The 21516-nt window shown below is 35.9% G+C and overlaps 1 protein-coding gene across 8 annotated transcripts in view; it reads right to left on the bottom strand.

Annotated features, from left to right (window-relative positions):
- Positions 1-21516, bottom strand: part of LOC126816430 (genetic suppressor element 1) — a 103601-nt gene that overhangs the window by 37122 nt on the left and 44963 nt on the right. Inside the window, exon 1 of one of the 8 annotated variants that reach the window (XM_050542981.2) lies at positions 8393-8461. The exons of the other annotated variants lie outside the window; for them this stretch is intronic. The gene's annotated coding sequence lies outside the window, so the exon portion shown is untranslated. Of the gene's footprint in view, positions 1-8392; positions 8462-21516 lie in introns of those variants that run through there. 8 annotated transcript variants of the gene reach the window in all.

Below are 21516 nucleotides of genomic sequence, written 5' to 3'. Positions count from 1 at the left end.
TGTCTTTTATTACATAACTATTTTATCAAACTATGTTAGAGAGAGAGAGAGAGAGAGAGAGAGAGTGAGAGAGAGAGATTTAGGGACTACATGTAATATATGGTTCAATTTAATTTCAATAATTTGCTTGTGAGTAGGAGTCTTTAGCAGTAGGAGGAAACAGGAGGATCTAGAGTAAACCCATGAGGTTAGACAGGGGACCCTACTCCTTGTCACATACAACTGGGGAATCGAAACCACGCTAGTTGACTCAATGACAGACCTTATGATACAATGTCCACCTGCTAACCATTCTATCTTAAGAAGAGAGAGAGAGAGAGAGAGAGATAGTGAGAGAGAGAACAGAATCAACAAGTTAAGTAGGTAATGACTGTGAATATGACATGACATGATACCTGACAGGTATAAAACCAATCAATAGATTAAACAACCTGTTACTCTAATCATTTACCTATTAAATCATAAATACAACATCTCTTTGTCTGTCTTGTCAAATGTGTTGTGTGTCCCTGTTTTGTCAAATAGTCGTGTTGTGTGTCTGTCTGTCAAATGTCTATTATTGTCACTATTTGTACTTCTTTATTTGCACTTGTCCCTTGCACTTGTTCCGTCTTCTGTATATATATATAAATATTTAATTATCCCTTTAATCCTTTTTTGCTAATCACTTTGTAAATAATTTCACAATGTATATATAACATGTAATTGTCTGCGATATCACCTCGGTGGAAGCGGACATACACATCTCTTTGTTGCATATTATACTTAGATACTGTTAACTTTTAAACAATGAATGAATGAATAAGAAAGAGAGAGAGAGAGAAATGGGGTTTAACTCCACAGACACAAACTAGGTCATTGCGGGACTAACATATTGTTTAATTTTATTTCAATAATCCGCTTGCGTGTAGGGGTCTTTAGCAGTGGGCATCGTGGATCGACGATTACGGACAAAAATATTTTCAGGATGTTATATAATTTGGGTTTTTTTTTTACTTTTACCAATATATCAGTCGAAGCAGAGTATAAGACGAAGGTCAAACTTCCGCAGAAAAATTATCGATTTATACCCCGAAAAATATGGTAATTGAATCCAAACCAAGAGATTATCTACTGTTCATATCGTAATCTTGTTTTTTTCGTTAAATATTAAATAATCAATTTCAGTACATTTTTGCGTGGATCATTATAATAATAATAATAATAAAAACTTTATTTAATGAGGCAACTTATTTAGTTTGCAAATAAACAACTAACAACTAAGCTATGAAATGAATTACTAACAGGATCGACAACTTCAACACTTCAATAAATACAAATGGTCTTATTAATTATCTATTGACCTACTTGCACGACAGTTTGACCTAATTTTATTTGAATATCAATAAACTGATGATGACTTCATATTTAACATCCTCATGAATAATTTCAAACAACTAGAGTTATTATTAGAATAGGAAAGTTTGTCTATTTATAATCCTACATGTGTATTAACATCATGCATTTTAAAGGGATTATCCCAATTTGAACAGGGTCTCAGAAATGAAAGAAACAAGCGCCAAATTATGGCGGAATGGTTTATTTACCTTCAGCTCAAAATATTGAGTCGTTTGGATGTGAATTTCAAAACCGCTTATCCGGACAGGTAACTCCTTTAAGATTTCAGGTCAATTTTTTCGTTGGGTGACCTGATAATCTATTGCCGTCGCTTTAGAGGTCTATACAGTGAATGACCCACATGCTGTACTTAATAACGAAAGGTAAATTTGATATTAAACGAATGTGAAAGAAATTAGTGCTAGATACACAAGATTAAATGTCACTGGGATTACAGTAAATTTAATGCATATAGCTGTAACTATGTTTTGATTCAATGACTTGCGCCTCCCCCTTTTTTTTTTTATCAAATTTAATTGTCTTTAATTTTCTTCTCAGCTTATTAAAAATATTTTTTCACTTTAGTGTTGTGAACACCCTTAATTGTTTTGCATATCAAATAACTTTTATGTAACGCATTGTATTTGTGGAACCCTTACGAATTTTGAAACCAAGATTTGATATAAATTAGGGCTGGATACACAAGATTAAATGATAACTGGGTTACGGTGTATATTAAGTTAGTTGCTCGGCCCCAAGGTAGAGGATTTCAAGGGCTTTTAACACAAAATTAAACATACATTATGCAAGAGCTAAATCTGCCTATTGTAGGTCTTTCTTTAGGCCTGAAATGTTATATAAACTATTAATTAACCATTAATTAATTCTCGATGTTAAGGCTAGCCAGCGTTATTTGTTGGATTATGATCCGATTTGCTGCATAACTTTCCTTCTCGATTTAACAATTAAATGGATAATCAAGACTATGATTTTTGTCATACCGACTTAGTAATGATGACCGAGGCTGTGCGGAACTTTCGATCTCTTATTTCTCGGTTATTAGTAGATCAATTTGACTGAAATTTTCAGCAAATTGCCTTTACATTATCTTGTTTTTAACTATTATAGTGAGAACTGCCAACTCGTTATCTAATTTCCCATAATGTATCTTTAAGCAGTAATATTATCCAAAATATAATCGAGATTAGCCCTTTAAATAGTTATATAGTTTATGTGGACAATTTTTTCGGATGGTACAAAAGACTTGAAGTATAACATGTAGACATTGACCTGCAGATAAAACAGTACCTTGACAGAACTAAGATAAATATTGATATTGTTTGATACCAGGTCACGACAGGTGTTCATAATTCAAACTTTACTATATACAAACTTTGAAGCTAAAGCTTAAACCACAAGGGAGAAAGAATCACAAATGGTTGATGATATATAGGTAAAACGATACTATAATGGTTTAATAGAAATGGTTGATGGTATCCTGTAACATGTCAATACAATCCTACTACCTGAAACCTAAACTAAACCATAAGTTAGAAACAACCACAAATAGGGGATCATGAATCATATTATAGTCTATAACTTTTTAATCCAACAGAGAGAGACAGAGAGAGAGAGAGAGAGAGAGAGAGAGACTAGTCAAATACACTTTTTTGAAATTTTAAAATCTCCCAATTAATATGCACATTTCTGTCTAAGCTGTGCATCTCTACGCCAATTAGAACTGTTCTGGGTATCATGTGTACAAATGTTGTATCTTGATTTGTGGAAATTTTGAAATGCAAAAGGTTATATTTCTTAATCTTTAGAAATTCTTAGATACACCCTTTTGACACTTCACCAACGATATGGGGTTTAACATCCCCCCGACACTAGGTCATTTTGGGACTAACATATGGTTCAATTTTAATTCAATCATTCACTTGCGCGTAGCAGTCGAAGGAAAGCAGAGGACCCAGAGAAAACCCTCAAGGTTGGACAGGTGACCCTACGCCTTGTCATGAACAACCGGGGAATCGAAACCACGGCAGTTGACCCGATGACAGACCTCACGTTACAACGCGCACGCGCTAACCATTCGGCCATCCAACCGTCTATATATAGGCTATAACTTTTCAATACACACCAACAAGATGAAGCTTAAACTACAAGATTATAAATTTTTCTCTCACAGAAACAATCACAAACAGTTTATCATATATACAATCTGATTAAAACACAGATTCTATTCTGTTTCATTTTTTATTGTTCAAAATTTCGTTTTACATGTAATTGTCTTTACTACATCTGGAAGAGTTGTTATATTACGGGCGGTCTGGTTGAAGTGAGGGATTAGCCAATGAAACGGTCTGTTATGGCGAGTTCTTGACACAGAACTGTGGGTAAACCACTAGAAACGTCAACGCTGATTAATTTAACAATGTCTGACGTCAATTGTCATAGGGTCAAAAGCCACTCGTATGACCCCTGATGTGACCTTTCAGTACAACTGGTAAGATCTTGTATTTCAATCAGATTAATTTAAATACAATATGTTTAAGCAGAAACCACACAAGGTTAAAAAAAATTTCACAAATGGTTGATCATATAGGCTATATTTTTTCAACCAGATGCAGATTCAATAACAAGGTTATAAATTTTTCTTTTCCAGAAACAACCATAAAAAATAGTTGATCGTATACATAAAAACACTATAACTTTTCAATTAAACATACATTATACTAGAGTTAAATCTGCCTACATGTATTTGCAGGTCTTTCTTTAGGCCTGAAATGTTATATAAACTATTAATTAGACATTAATTTACATGACAAGACGATAATCAACTCTAGATGGCATCGCATACTTGAGATTTGAACTAGATTAGAACGGTTCGCCATTTAAAATTTTAATTTAAAAAACGGGCAAGCGAGGTTAAGTCTTGAATATACCAGTGCCCTGTTTACCACAATGCACACATCTTGTCAGTGATAACTTGGCTAAGAAAGCAGTAATTTAAATAAAATTTTCAATATTTTCAATATTTTTGAACTTTTATAGCAAGAATGATCAGCTTTTTATCTAAATCTTTCATAATGAATCTTTAAAATATGAAGGTCACACTTATAAAAACACAGACAATGCTGGGGTTAAAATATTATTTTCTCCGCAACATAAACTGGCTTTTAACTGGTTAAATACACAGCACGTAGCGTGTAGCCACATCTATAATTATACCTCATTTACACCGAACTAACTGCTGTTAACAATATATCTCTATAACCACACTCACCTCTTCATCAATGGCTTCACTGAGTTTTCTTAACGCTCGTATCACAATAATCTTATGACCCCGAACACACGATACGTGATACAACCCTACCCAATAGTGTATTATGCATAATCTAACGTATTCATTACCTACTAAGACTTTCACACATGATCGCAGTTTTTATATAAGCATTATATCAACATATAAGTTTACATCATAGATATCTTTCACTTCATGAGAATTAAATTTCAGTTAAAGTGACTATCCCGCTTTGAACAGTCTCAAAAATGAAGTCTGAGTACGTATGAAATTTAAGTGCAAAAATATAGAGGAATGGTGTTTTTACCTTGTCTCAAAATTTCAGTTCAAAATATTGAATCGTTTGGATGTGAACGTCAAAAATGCTTATCCGGACACGTAACCCTTTTAAGATTTTGGGTCTATTTTTTCGTTGGGTGACCTGATAATCGATTCCCGTTCTTTTAGAGGTCTGTACAGTGAATGACCCATATGCTGTACTTGATAATGAAAGGTAAATTTCACCTACACATTATTTTTATAAAATAAAAGTCTGGTTTTATCCAGACACTGCATAATACAGCTTGGGACACCGGTCTCCATTTCCAGATGAAGACTGAAGGGTTTAAGTGGTTTGAAAACGTATCACAGATATTGAGTTAGCTGTTAGGATTTTAAGAGATTTTAACACAAAATTAAGCAGTTTTATTCTACAACATATTATCGGGATAGGCTCTTTAATGTCCACTCGACACAGATTAGGTCATTTCGGGACTAACACATGGTTTTAATTTATTTCAATAAGTCGCTTGCGCGTAGGGGTCTTTAGCAGTGGGAGGAAACCGGAGAAAACCCATGAGGTTGGACAGGCGACCCTACTCCTTGTCACATACAACAGGGTAATCGAAACCATGCCTGTTGACTCAATGACAGACCTTATGATACAACACGCACACACTAACCATTCGGCCATCCAACAACGTACAACTAGGGATTCAAAGTCAAGCGTCCAAGAAATTAAACGAAAAAAATGAAAGGAAACGAAATTGGGTTTAACGTTTTATTATTCTGCACCGACTGTGCTATGAGGAAAATTTTGACTTCCATCTGTCAAGGGTTCTTTTAAGTGCATGCTAGTTTGTACCTGGGACTATAGTTTATTGTCCCATCTGAATGACTAGACAATGTCCTTGGCAGTCCCTCCGTCCTGCGAGACACAGACAACGCAAAACCGCAGCAGAAGATCCAGAGGAACTTTCTCAGCCATCACTGCGACCTCCAGGTTAGTAATAAAAGACACAAATGGTAGCCTAAATAATTCATTTCCTTTCAAATATCACAAATCAAGAACAAGAGACACAAATGGCCTAACAAGTTGAAGTAAATAATGTGTGTGATGTATCAGTGAATATTGATTATTCGTAAAGAGTTTAACACCAGGTTATAAACTAACTAGTATTAATCAATATCACCCAGATCAATACATTATTAATCAACTTCACACATCACAAAACACAAATATACAGCATAACAAATACTAACACAATACAAACCCAAACACGATAAATATACAAACCAAAACACGATAAATATACAACACAACAAATATACCAATCACAACACGATAAATATACAACAAATATACAAATCACAACTCGATAAATATACAAACCAAACACGACAAATATACAACGCAACAAATATACCAATCACAATACGATAAATATACAACACAATACAACAAATATACAAACCACAACATGACAAATATACAAATCACAACATTACAAACATACAAACCACAACACGACAAACCAAAACATGACAAGAGTATCATTGTTGAATTAAATTCAGTACCGAATAATGAAGTTTTGTGTTTTATTTAATAAGATAAATTAGTAAAATGTCCCACAAATCCTGACAGTTGTGATAATTTGATGACTTATGATCCATCTCACATTCTTACAATTCATTATTTTCCAATTTTATTATCAATAAATCTATATTAATCAGAATAGGGAGATCAATTGGTTTCTGCGACTCATTAAAATTAGATCTGTATGTCTGATTTGGGTCACAATGATAGGCTAAAATCATAATTGCCAAATCAAAAGGCATCCTTTACATAATTGTAGACATATTTCACATAACCTACAGATCATAACACAGTATATACATTGCGTAGATATACAAACCACAAAACACAACCAATAATTAGATTACTGAGTACAATGGTAGACATATTTGACTGCCACATATATCACAAGGACAACCCACAAAAACATTACACATAATTAGACAACTGACTGGATACAATGCATTTCATATATACCCCAAAACAAGTATATACAGAGAACTACATGTACCAATCAATAGACAATCCATTTGATAGTTTGCACCCGTGTTTGTATATATATATATATATTCATATTTTTCTCATTTTTTATCTATTTGTGTGAAATGAAATGAAATGGGGTTTAACGTCCTACTGTTTTGCTCCGAACTGGGCTAATGAAGACGGGCATACGCCATACAGTGTGCTGTGAGGGAAATTTTGCGAGGACAGCGGCACTACGGCCTACTCTTATATCGAATTCCAACTGTCAAGGGATCTTTTACGTGCACGCCAATGTGTACACGGGACCTCGGTTTTTCGTCTCATCCGAATGACGAGACAGCTGTCCTTGTCAGGCCCTCTGTCCTGCATCACTGACAAGGGGAAACAACGCCGGAAAATCTGGATGAACTTTCTCGGCCAATGCAGGGATCGAAATCTATTTGTGTATATGCTTGATAATGACTTGTGAAATCTTGTTGAAACATAAAAGTGTGTTTTTGACAATAAACAACTGGTTAATAGAGAGAGAGAGAGAGAAAGAGAGAGAGAGAGAGTTTAACATCCACTCAACCCAAACTAGGTCATTTTGGGACTAACATCTGGTTTAATTTTATTTCAATAATTTATTTACGCGTAGGCGTCTTTAGCAGGGGGAGGAAACTCGAGAAAACCCATGAGGTTGGACAGGCGACCCTAATTCTTGTCCCGTACAACCGGGGAATCGAAACAACGCCAGTTGACTCAATGACAGACCTTATGATACAACACGCACGCGCTAACCATTCGGCCATCCAACCCCAAAACGGGTTTTCATACACATAATACATGAAAACAACATCAATATAATATAAATCTGATTGCAGACAATAAAACACTATTAATAATTATATGACCTGCTAGTGGTAGACATACTTTAACCATTTCACCGTCTTCATACATGAAAACAACACCAGTATTTGTATACCACAAAACAACACATACCACAAAACAACACTATTTCATCTTCTTCATACATCAAAACAACACAAGTATTTGTATACCACAAAACAACACTACTATATCTAATATTTACACCACAAAATACCACTACCGGTAATAATTTGATCAACTATTACCATAAAACACAAGCCATAACTGTATGACCTGCTACTTGTAGACATTCTTTAAGTATTTCACCTTCTCCATACATAACAACAACATGCATATTTTTACCACAAAATACTACTATCGGTAATAATTTGATGAACTATTACCATAAAGCACAAGCCATAATCATATGACCTGCTACTTGTAGACATTCTTTAAGTATTTCATCTTCTCTATACATACATGTAACAACAACATGCATATTTATACCACAAATCACTAGTAATAATTAGATAAACTATTACCATAACGATTCAACTGTTTAACAGGTATGATGAGAAGTCTTGTATCTTATTTAATCAACTTGAAGCAGGAGACACACAGAGAGATAGAGACCGGAGATGGATATAGTCTTACACTATTAATAACATGGTTCAACTACTGTTTATGATGAGTGAAGGAATCACAGGCTATCGTTAAACAACCTCAATAAACACAAAGCACAGCAGATGTTACACGATGTGTAAGCTAATCTCTCGACTATACCATTATAACTTCTAACAAGGGGTGAATGGGGTGAAAGCCATGTGACCTCATATGAAGGAGGTTATGACACCAAATGACCCCTATGTAAAGGTTTTATGAATTCGCCAGTGAGAAGTGGTGATTGATAGACTACTGTTAAACATATTTATAGCATATATTTTTACTCACTATATTATAACCTATAGTAGTAGGTAATGTATATATATCAATAGGTGTAATAACATGTTTATACCACACCTATATATAACCTATAGTATATATAGGTATGCAATAACATATTTATACCATACCTATATTATATATACAACATCTATATATAACCTATAGTATATATGTGTGTATTAACATAATTATACCATGCATATATTATAACCTATAGTAATAGGTGATGTATATATATCTATGGGTGTAATAACATGTTTATACCATGCCTATATATATAACCTATAGTATAAATAGGGGGTGTAATAACATATTTATACCATACATATTATAACCTATATTAGTAGGTGATGTATGTATATCTATAGGTGTAATAACATGTTTATACCATGCCTATAGTATATATTGGCGGTGCAATAACATATTTATACCATACATATTATAACCTATAGTAGTAGGTGATGTATATATATCTATAGGTGTAATAACATGTTTATACCACGCCTATATATAACCTATAGTATAAATAGGGGGTGTAATAACATATCTATACCATGGCTATATTATAATTTATAGTAGTAGGTAATAGGTGTGTAATAACATGTTTATAAGTGACTTGTTCAAAAAGTTCCCTCTATACATGTATACATAATCTATTATAGTTTATCTTATCATATCACAAGTATCCTGTATTCATAATATACAGTAGTAAGTTATAGAACAAGTGCCCTGTATATTATATATAGATGTATACCTGTCAGATGTATTATTGACACACCTGAGATTATAAACCTATAACAGATAATATCAACTACCTGTAATCTATGTCCTTAAAGATACATTCTCATCAAAGTATTTATCAGGTAGTTATTTCCAATCAATGTATGGCAAATTTGTTATATATGGAAAGTATTGACGCCCAATGCCCAATCTTACTAGAACGATACTGGATTACCCAGAAAACACCCACGGGGCATGCACTGGGAAAAATGTCAGCGTATCAGTAACTGGCAACCAGACGGCTTCTTGTCTACCAGCTTGACTTAGGAAGCGGTTGTTATTTTTTGATCGAATGTTGAGGCGGTTTGGGGTACATGGAGGGATGTAAACGTATAACAGACTTTTCAATTAAACAGCGGAAAAAGACGCTGGAAGAAAATAATTCAAGAATTAACTTAGGCCTGGTAAATGGACAGCACATGTAAGTAATGACAAATACATTCTGAAATACAGGCCCTCCCTCAATCAAGTTAGGTGACAAACATGGCTTCTTAAAATAGATTTTGATAGCTTGGAGTATCTCCTTGTTAATACAAAGTTTTGAGAGGGATCTGAAGCAAATTTTTGATAGATTAGTTTGAATATGTTTTTAGTCCAAATATATCGTCAAATCACAGTTTGTATGTGGGACGGTATCTTTGAATGAAATTTAGAATTTGAGACAAGTATCAATAGGCCTATCAATAACAAGTTACAGTAGGCAAATCAATAACAAGTATCAATAGGCCTATCAATAACAAGTAGCAATAGGCCTGTCAATAACAAGTAGCAATAGGCCTGTCAATAACAAGTAGCAATAGGCCTATCAATAACAAGTAGCAATAGGCCTATCAATCACAAGTATCAGTATACCTATCAATAACCCCTCTCTACAATGTGCTAAGTTCAATATAAAGGGAAAGTAAGATGTGTTAAGCTAATACAGGTATCTGTGTCTTTATTTATTTAACCATGACAACAAACGACTCAAATTATCTGGCTAAAAACACTGTTGGTCTTGTTAAGGTGTTAAATTCTCTCTGTGTTTTAAATAAACATTAGTTTAACATGATACTCGGAAAGTAAAACTAGCGTTTATTCTTACTGGTCTAGCTCTAACAAATACTTGATAAAGAACTGATATTTCATTTTTATCTTTTTATTCTGTCATATTACAAATTATTTCTTAATAATCTTTCTATTCTGTAATGCCAATGGTTAATGATATTTGTCTCAAATATTCCACAAAATGCACGTAATCAGACCTGGTAAGTGGTACTTAACATTTCTAACCCTGTGATGGAAACATGTGGTATGTAAGATATGAACAATATAGGAGAGAGAGAGAGAGAGAGAGAGAGAGAGAGAGAGTACTGAAAAAATTAAATTAAGTAGGTAATGACTCTGAATAATATGACATGACATGATACCTGACATGATGGGGTTTAACCTCCACTCAACACAAACCAGGTCATTTCGGGACTAACACATAGTTTCATTTTATTTTAATAATTCGCTTGTGCATAGGGGTCTTTAGCAGTGGGAGGAAACCAGAGGACCCGAAAAAAAAACCCTTGAGGTTGGACAGGCGATCCTACTCCTCGTCACGTACAACTGGGGAATCAAAACCAGACCTTATGATACAGCGTGCACGTGCTAACCATTCAGGCATCCAACGACCCCCCCACCCAATAGTAAAGTAAATAGACACAAAAGTGCCTGATAAAGTCTGAATTTGTGCTTTATTATTATCTGTGACATAAGTTTTATATCCAGGCTTGTACATATCCAACCATAATGTATAGCAAACAATCTGTTTACAATACGGATCTATATTTTGTTTTTTTATACTTTCGATGGCCTTCACTATATGAAGATCTGACCAGTTGTAGTGGGAGGTCGCTTTTAACCTAATTATCTCAGACATTTGATTAACCAATCAGCGTTGATGTGGGTATTTGAAAATAGAACATTAGCTTTGTCTTCACTACGTATGACTACCCACAGTTCCGTGCACCGCACACCAAGAACTTGCCACAACAGACCGTTTCATTGGCTTATCCCTCACATCAACCAGAACGTGAATTATATAACAACTCTTCCAGATCCTAGCGTAGTAAAGACAAGTAAAACGAAATTTTGAACTACAAAAAACAAAATGTTTGAATCAAACTGACAAGCATTATAATGTTTTGATGACAAAATTCATCCAAGTGACAGGACGACACACTGGCAGGCCTGGCAGGTGTACCTGACAAAATGTCATGCACTACTGAAATAGTACCTTACATTTTCAACTTAGTGCCGGACATGTATCAATAATATCAATAAAAAAGACAAATCAGTGCCAGAGAAAATGACAGGCACCAGCGGTTTTGTACCTGACAATGCCCGAATCTGCGTCTGACATTGTCTGTGACAGGTGCCCTATTTCCAGGCTTGACTGGGATTGATTCCATGACCTCCTGATTAGTGACCCTGATGAGCCACTGTGTCTTTGAAGGCTCGCCATCACTGTCATAAAAGGTTTCAGAGAATCGATACCCAAACAAAATGGCCCCCTCTTCCAGTCAAGCTCTCTTTTTAACAAATATTTAATCCTTGATTTCTTATACCATGACCCGAGGCCCCGTGTACACATTTATACCATGAGCTGTATTAGTAAGTGCAGGAGGACAGCACTATACACACAACAAAATTCTACAAGATAAACCTGCGGACAAAAAAGGAATATAGACATTGCAAAAAATAAACAAATATCAAATCAAGTGAATGGATCTGGTTTGTCTCTAATAGCAAGTGCAGGAGGACTGCACTACACACAACAAAAATCTACAAGATAAACCTGCGGACAAGACAGAAATATAGGCATTGCACCAAATAAACAGATGTACATCAAGATCTGTTGAAAATCCATTCTGATCAATTGTGGTTTAAGTCCTGTTTGCGATAAAAGAGTTGTCTTTTCCTAGATGAGTATTTTAAGTTAAACTAAGTGTAGTGATGTATGTTATAAATGAGAGTATAGTTATTGTTTGAAGAGATAACAGACAGAATAAAGACAAACTACTTATAACTTCTGGCAGTCTGCCCTCCCTCATAGCCTATTATACTCAACAACTACTGACACAACACACACTGAAAACAATATTCTTAATTTGCTTTAAATGAAATGGAGAGAGAGAGAGAGAGAGAGAGAGAGAGATGGGTTTAACGTACATTCGACACAAACAAGGTTATTTCGAGACTAACACATGGTTCAATGTTATTTTATAATACTCTTGCGCATAGGGGTCTTTAGCAGTGGGAGGAAACCGGAGAAAACCCACAAGGTTGGACAGGCGACCCTACTCCTTGTCACGTACATACAACCAGGGAATCGAAACCACGCCAGTTAACTCAATGACAGACCTTATGATACAATGTGTATGCGCTAACCATTCAGCCATCCAACCCTCCAACTGTACACAGATAAAGACTCCAGTCATATGCCTACCCTTGCGTGTTTTGTCTGTATTCTCTCATCACTCCCTTTTTTCTACAGACCTCTGCACAAATCATTTCAAATTTGAAATTATACATTTTAATATCGGCAAAAAGGGTCAAAGTCACAATTTACAATTTCATCGTTTTCAACTCCACTTAAAACAGTCATTATTTTCCCCTTAAAATTGAAAATTGCTCTCCTTTACAAATTCATTGGGGGTTTATTATCATTTGTGAAACCAGGAATGACCCCATTACATGCAGTTATTGATCTTAGAACCATTTCCCATACACAAAACCAATCACCCTCCTTAATATCAGATCACTCTCCTTAATTTCTAAATCACTCTTCTTATCAAACCTCGGAGAGCTTTTTTAGAAGAGCGATTTTTTTCAATTTGTTGATTAAGGAGAGCTATTCTTGGCTCTCCTCTGAAATACAAACAACAACAACGACTGCTTAAAAGTCAACAACTTCCATATCAACATGCAACCGTACATGTTCGTTCATCAATTACGTCGTTATAACATTTACAATCCCTTTTCCATATTCCCTACAACTTAATTATTACTAATTAGTAATTAAAACAGAACCACGATTCTGTAAAAATACTTTAATCATCCCAGTAAATATTTAACAGATAGCCTAATTGACGAATAAGTATGATGGGAAAGTATTTGTAGTAATTTAATTACGCTTTGAAATGCGATTATGGTGGTACATATGAAAGTTCTATCAAAAGCTTAGCATCGAAAAAGTTAAACTGACATAAATATCAACAGCAGCGAATTATGTTAATATATACTCCATGCATTTTTGAAAAGGTTACGAGTGCTGTTCAATAAAAATATACGGAAATGTTAAAATAATAAAAGTTTTTGGTGTCTGTAGATGAAAATTGATGTCCTGTGGACATTTGGGTTCAATTTGTAAATCAAAATTCATTGAACGCCACAGAGTGGATGTAAAAAAAATATGTAATAAAATTAGATAATGTCGTAATCATAATGAAACATAAACACAATAACCGACACTCAAAAGACATTAAAAACAGGGAAATCTGTAAATGATTAATATGAAAGTGGTTTGCACCACGCAAGACTAAACAAATTAAATTGAAAAGATGTTTTTTGTTAAAATTCGCATTCAGAATGACATAATAAATGTGTTTTCTTTTAAAAGATGCGTTTTTTTTGGTCTTATAGTTGAAGGATTCTTTCTTATCAGACAATAGCTTGTCTTTAGTTTCCACTTTCAATTTGAAGCTAAGTATACCTCTTGAGATTCTTTTCCAGCTGGTTTCCCCTCGTCAGTGGTGCAGGACGGAGGGCTTGACAAGGACAGTTGTTTAGTCATTCGGATGTTGTGAAAAACCAAGGTCCCGTGTATACATTGGCGTGCACTTAAAAGATCTCTTGGCAGTTGGAATTCAATATAAGAGTAGGCCATAGTGCCGCTATCCAGGCAAAATTTCAATATTTCAATGGGGTTTAACGTCCAACTGTTCTGCTCCGAACTGGGCTAATGAAGACGGGCATATGCCATACAGTGTGCTATGAGGGAAATTTTGCCCAGACAGCGACACTACTACCTACTCTTATATCGAATTCCTTAAGGGATCTCTTACGTGCACACCAATGTGTACACAGGGCCTCGGTTTTTCTCCCCATCCAAACGACTAGACAGCTGTCCTTGTCAGGACCTCAGTCCTGCATCACTGACAAGGGGAAACCACGCCGAAAAATCTGGATGAACTTTCTCGGCCAATGCAGGTATATATGCAGAGACTGCAGATAATTATCGATATGTTTGGAGATATTAAACATTTAAGGGCAGGGTAACTAAATACCAATAGTTAACAAGTTTATATATCACAACCGGAAAGTGGGAGAGAGAGAGAAATGGGGTTTAACGCCCACTCGACACAAACTAGGTCATTTCGGGACTAACATATGGTTTAATTATATTTCAATAATTCGCTTGCGCATAGGGGTCTTTAGCAGTGGGAGGAAACCCGAGGACCCGGAGAAAACCCACGAGGTTGGACAGGCGACCCTACTCCTTGTCACGTACAACCGGGGATTCGAAACCACGCCAGTCGACTCAACAACCGGAAAGTAAACATATATAAAACATTGGGCTCTGCTGTTCAGGGCACTATTTTGGCATTCTCAACCTTTGACCTTAGAGGTGAGGGTCGTTAATTACAGGTTTGATTTTAACACCTGATAAATGGGAATGATTACCGAAGGCAGGCGGGTATCATATTTTACAAGAAGTGTGTAAATTTATCAGAACATTTGTAAGTAATATCCAATGATGATGGTAAGACTTATCAACTGGTGTGTGGTGTGTTCATGTAGTACCCACTACAAGTACGAGGAGAATGGCAGATGGCCGACATATGTTTAGGAGCTGTTTTAATAAACATTGTTTTTACTGTTTCCTTTCGTTTCTTAGTCTTTCATATATATAAACAGTGTATTTTATATATACTGTTTATATATATGTATATGGATAGAGTTTTACATCCACTCGACACAAACCAGGTCATTTCGGGACTAACTTATGGTTTTGATTTTATTAAGAGGTCTTTAGCAGTGGGAGGAAACCGGATGACTCTGGAGAAAACCCACGAGGTTGGACATGCAACCCTACTCCTCGTCACGTGTACAAGCAGGGAAAGGAACACCATCACTTGACTCAATGACAAACCTTAACATATAAAGCGCACAAATTGGGTTTAACATCGTATAAAATGAAATGAAATGAAATAGGGTTTAATGTCCTACTGTTTTGCTCCGAACTGGGCTAATGAAGACGGGCATACGCCATACAGTGTGCTATGAGGGAAATTTTGCCCGAACAGCGGCACTACGGCCTACTCTTATATCGAATTCCAACTGTCAAGGGATCTTTTATGTGCACGCCAATGTGTACACGGGACCTCGGTTTTTCGTCTCATCCGAATGACTAGACAGCTGTCCTTGTCAGGCCCTCCGTCCTGCATCACTGACAAGGGGGAACCACGCCGGAAAATCTGGATGAACTTTCTCGGTCAATGCAGGGATCGAACACCCCACCTCCAGGCTAGCGAGCCAGCGTCTTACCCACTTAGCTAAAAATGAAATGAAATGGGGTTTAACATCGTATAAAATACACTGATCGAACTAATAACGGGCCTATTCCACGCAGTGTGTGGGATGAGGGATATATTTGACTAGGCAGTGGTGTTGCTGTCTGTTTTTCATCTAATTACAGCATACATTATGTACACATTACCGTTTTTCATCCCATACAAAGAATCGGATCCTGTTCTTTGACAGACCCCTACCCTGCACCACTGACAAGGTGTATCCAATTGACTAGGTGCTTTGCGAGGTCATCTGCCCTGCACCACTGACAAGAAGAAACCAGGCAGATAAATACATTCAGCGACCCTCGCACCCATTTAAAATAAAGTGAGAGCAAGAAAGTGAGACATAGAAATGGGTTTTACCGATAATTGTACCAAGTGACTAGGTGCTATTGTTTGCGAGGCTGTCTGCCCTGCACCACTGACAAGGAGAAACCAGGCAGATAAATACATTCAGCGACCCTCGCACCCATTTAAAATAAAGAGACGGAGAAAGTGAGACAGAGAAGTGAGTTTTAATGTTACTACACATTGTCACGTACATGTGTGGGAGTACTGTGTGGGATAGAAAACAACCCTTTCAATAACGGACCTTTTGATCTAAAGCTCTATTTTAGACCACTCGATCACCCAACGACAATTACACAACTTACCGCTACATAAAGTAAGAACTAAAAATTGCCTTTTCTGTGTAGGTCGTAGGTGTTACATTGAATGAAAATAAAAAAATTAAAAAAAAGAACTAAATATTGCCTTTTCTGTGTAGGTCGTAGGTATTACATTGAATTAAAAAAAACAACTAAAAATTGCCTTTTCTGTGTAGGTCGTAGGTATTACATTGAATTAAAAAAAAAGAAAGAAAAAAAGCCAATCACGTAACAAATGTTCGTGTTGTTGATTTGATTGTAATTTGTCTGGAATCGGACCACGATGGTTAAAGATTCGACATCATGTTTTATAGCTTGGTGAAAAAAATCAATAAATGAGTTTGGAAATAGATACGATATCCATTGAACCAATGTAGTAGGTTTTCCCCGAGGGAGAAATTATAGAAAATAGTTATAGATTGGCTTTGATGAGGGGAAAGAACGCGATTATACATATATATATCAACATCGGCCATGTCTAACTCTTTAATACTATTTATTCTTATTATCAGTTATACAGGTTTTTATACAATTAATCATTTTTTTTTTTTATATAATAATTAAACACTGTAACCCAGGTATCATTTAATGAGAGAGAGAGAGAGAGAGAGAGAGAGGGAGAGAGATGGGGTTTAACGTCCACTCGACACAAACTACGTAGGTCATTTCGGGACTAACATATGGTTTTATTTTTTTATTTTAATAACTGGCTTGCGTGTAGGGGTCTTTAGCAGTGGGGGGGATACCGGAGGACCTGGAGAAAACCCACGAGGTTGGACAGGCGAACTTACTCCTTGCCATGACAACCAGGGATTTGAAACCACGCCAGTTGACTTAAACAATGACAGGCCTTATGATACAACGCGCACGTGCTAACAATTCGGTCATCCACCCCCCCACCCCGCCCTGCATCTTTAAAGAATCAAACCGAAAATCTTACATTTCATGGAAAGATGTTTTTAATTATAACTTCATTAGGAACATATTTCTGAAATACAATTTTTTTTTTTTAAAACCACACGTGGCATGTGCCGAGAACACTTTTTTGATTGGATCCTCAAGATCTCAGATATTTTAACATTTTCCCACACAAATTATTCGACATGTCTGGGGGAAAAAAATTCGTTATCAAATGATTAGTAATAAAATTGTCCATGTCATCATCAATATTCTGATAATTTATGACTTTCAAACTATTTTTTTTTAGATCAGATATCTTATTACGATATATATTTTGTAATTAATGGTTCGGGAAATTAACAGTGAATATGAGATAAGAATTTTATCGACTTTATTTAAAGCCCAACCACACAAAGTTTTTTCATGTAAAATTCATAAAGGCAAAAATGCGCCAATTGTCATTTGAAAGTTTTTAAACCTCTTGCAATCATTTTATATAACGCATATAAAATAAGAAACATGAATGAAAGCTAATTTAACATTAAATACAAAAAACAGACGCGCGTCGAAAGACAAGACAGATAGAAAAACACAAAATTTTTACTTCTTGATGTTTCCTCAATTCAACAGCTGTTTTGATTTATTGCCAAGACTAGTGATGTTATCAGACAGTTAAGATTCTTCAGAGCCTATTTACAATGAGGGGTGTTTAACTAAATAACAGGCAATCACCACAACATGAGAACGTTTTAACAACTAATAATAAAAGTTACCAGCATATCTCTTGTAACAATCAGCTCCAGTTACTTCCCTTTTACCGATACCTACTTTACTCGTATCGTTATCGTTAAATCACCGAGAAAATGAGAGAATCATGGGATAATTCATTTTTGATATGATGACCTTTACAGATACAAGTACTACTTGTTTATTTTAAAGTGATAATCACACCAAGTACAAATTGACCAAAGATGAGACAGGGTATTCATTCCTTTTTTCAAAAGTTGTACTACAAATTTTTTAAATTTTAATTTGATAAACCCAACACACTTAAAGGAGCTAAATCGCTAATATTTGGGACCTAGAAATTGACAAAAATGAGTCGAAACGCATATAATAATGTAATATGAATGTATATAAACTGATTTACATTCAATCGTTTCTGTTTTTACTGTAATTTCTAATCAGTTATGTTCGGCAAAATACGCCAGAAGTTTCATGTGAATGGCAATCTTTAGCATCTATTTTTTCCAGTCTACACCAATGGTATTTATTGCCCATGCTCTCCAGATAAGAATATAGCGTCACCATTTGACATGACTTGTGGAATATGCGTCTATCCCTGTTCTTTGAGTCCCTTGATATAAATGTCCCTTGATCCCCCCGTCTATTTGAAGGGGACAAGTCTCTAACCCAATATCATCCACAGTCTTCCGAAATTGCAAACATGACTTATTGGTCAATTTTAATCAACATTGATGTTGTTATCTAAAACTTACCATGAAAAGATAAGCTTCTGATATCCTATATTTAAGGCAGAATCCTTTTGAGCGCCATTTGTAATGAAGCGGCTCGATGAAAGAGGCTAAACATACCCCACAGGAGAATACTACCAGTATAGACTTGAATAACCAGACGCTAGAGACTGCCATTCGATTGAGATTTCTGGCATAATTCACCAAACAAAACTGATTAGAAATCACGGTAAAAACAGAAACGATTGAATGTAAAGTAGTTTATATACATTTGTATTACACTTATTACATGTATATACGTTGCGACCCATTTGTGTCAATTTCTAGGTGCCAAAGAACATAGATTTAGCTCCTTTAAAGACATTGATGGTCATTTGAGGGATTGTGAATCTCTGGCAAACTACAATATTGGGAAAGTTGAATCTCTAATTTGAGTCCACAAAAGAGGTTCAAATCCATTCAATATTTACAAAGATAAGTGTACATGAGTCACTTTTTAATCCGGATGAATCCAACCTGAGAGATTATCTACCATTGATGGTTTTCTTTTGTTTTCTAAATTAAATGTTTGTCGAGATGAGTACACAAGTTAAGCCAATAGGACATTAAACCCCATTTCATTGTCATTTCTATTCTTGTTGAATTTATGCGTGAGAGGGTTAGATTATGTTTACTCTTAATTAATGTGGGGGGTTGGATGGCCGAATGGTTAGCACGTGCGTGCTGTATCATCCTGCCTGTCATTGAGTCAACTGGCTTGGTTTCAAAACGTGACAAGGAGTAGGGTCGCCTGTCCAACCTCAGGGGTTTTCTCCGGGTCCTCCGGTTTTCTCCAACTGCTAAAGACCCCTACCGCACAAGCAAGTTATTGAAATAAAATTAAACCATGTTAGTCCCGAAATGACCTAGTTTGTGTCGAGTGGATGTTAAACTCCATTTCTTTCTCTCTCTTTAATTAATGTAAACTTGTTAACGATGTGTAGATAAATGAAATGTAACTGCTCTCACACGAGCGCCAAGTAAGAACAGATACAAATTTGAGTTATTTTCTAATATCAAGATAGTGCTTGTGGTGACTTCTGTCTCAAGTTCTGTGACCCGAAGTTTTGGCTATGTTTTAATTCATCTATCATGAGTTTGCGTTAATTTAAAGACGGACCATTCATTGGTTCAAGCAATGAAATGAAATGGTGTTTAACGTCCTTCTGTTTTGCTCCGACTGGGCTAATGAAAACAGGCATGTCATACAGTGTGCTATGAGGAACATTTTGCCCAGACAGCGGCGCTATGGCCTACTCGTATATCGAATTCCCACTGGCACTGCCAAGGGATCTTATACTGGCACGCCAATGTGTACATGGGACCTCAGCAGTCTTTGTCAGGCAATCCATCCTGCACCACTAACAAGAGAGAACCACGCTGAAAAATCCTGATAAACTTTCTCGGCCAATACCGGGACTGAACCTCGAAGTCGTTCAAGATCAGCCAGCTTAGAAAAATAGCCTTGCATCGAAGACCGATAGCAAGCTACGTTTTTGAAACTGGTTTATTTGCCGCAGATACAGAAGACAAAGTTAACCCAGCTCAACGATCGCCACTGTTTTTAAACACCAGTTTAAGCCGACTTTTTCCCTCAAAGACAGACCACACACAGCAATCTATACGGTTTAAAACTGGTTAATAGTCTTGCCTCAAATACAGACTACTCACAGCAATCTAGGGTGGGTTGAAACAGGTAAGCTGATTGCCACAAGAGTTTTTTTTTAAAACCTGTTTAACTTTAATATCTGAACAGCATTCAAATTAAATCTGAATTTGAGAAATGGGGTTTAACGTCAACTCGACACAAACTAGGCCATTTCGGGACTAACATATGGTTTAATTTTATTTTAATAATTCACTTGTGCGTAGGGGTCTTTAGCAGGAAGAGGAAACCGGGGTACCCAGAGAAAACCCACAAGGATGGACAGGCGACCCTACTCCTTGTCAGGTCTGAGTGAGGGAGTTGGCTGTCTGAATGGTAACGCTTGCTCATGAGATCCTCCGGTCTGTCATTGTGTCAACTGACCTGGTTTCAATCCCATAAGTGTATATTTGTATGTGACAAGAAGTAGGGTTGTCTGTCCAAAATCGTAGGTTGTCTATGGGTCCTCTGCCCCTGCTAAAGACTCTTTGGCGCAGACGAATTACTGAAATAAAATTGAACCATGTTAGTCCCAAAATAACCTCGTCTGTGTTAAGTTGTAGTTTTAAACTCTCTCTCTCTTTAAAGAAATAACAAACAGATCACAAAGCATGAAAACATGTTTTTTTCTTT

The sequence above is a fragment of the Patella vulgata genome, chromosome 3 (genome assembly GCF_932274485.2).
Source record: "Patella vulgata chromosome 3, xgPatVulg1.2, whole genome shotgun sequence".
NCBI lineage: Eukaryota > Metazoa > Mollusca > Gastropoda > Patellidae > Patella > Patella vulgata.
Note: the sequence above shows the minus strand (reverse complement) of the source record. Positions and strands in the feature narration are given on the sequence as shown.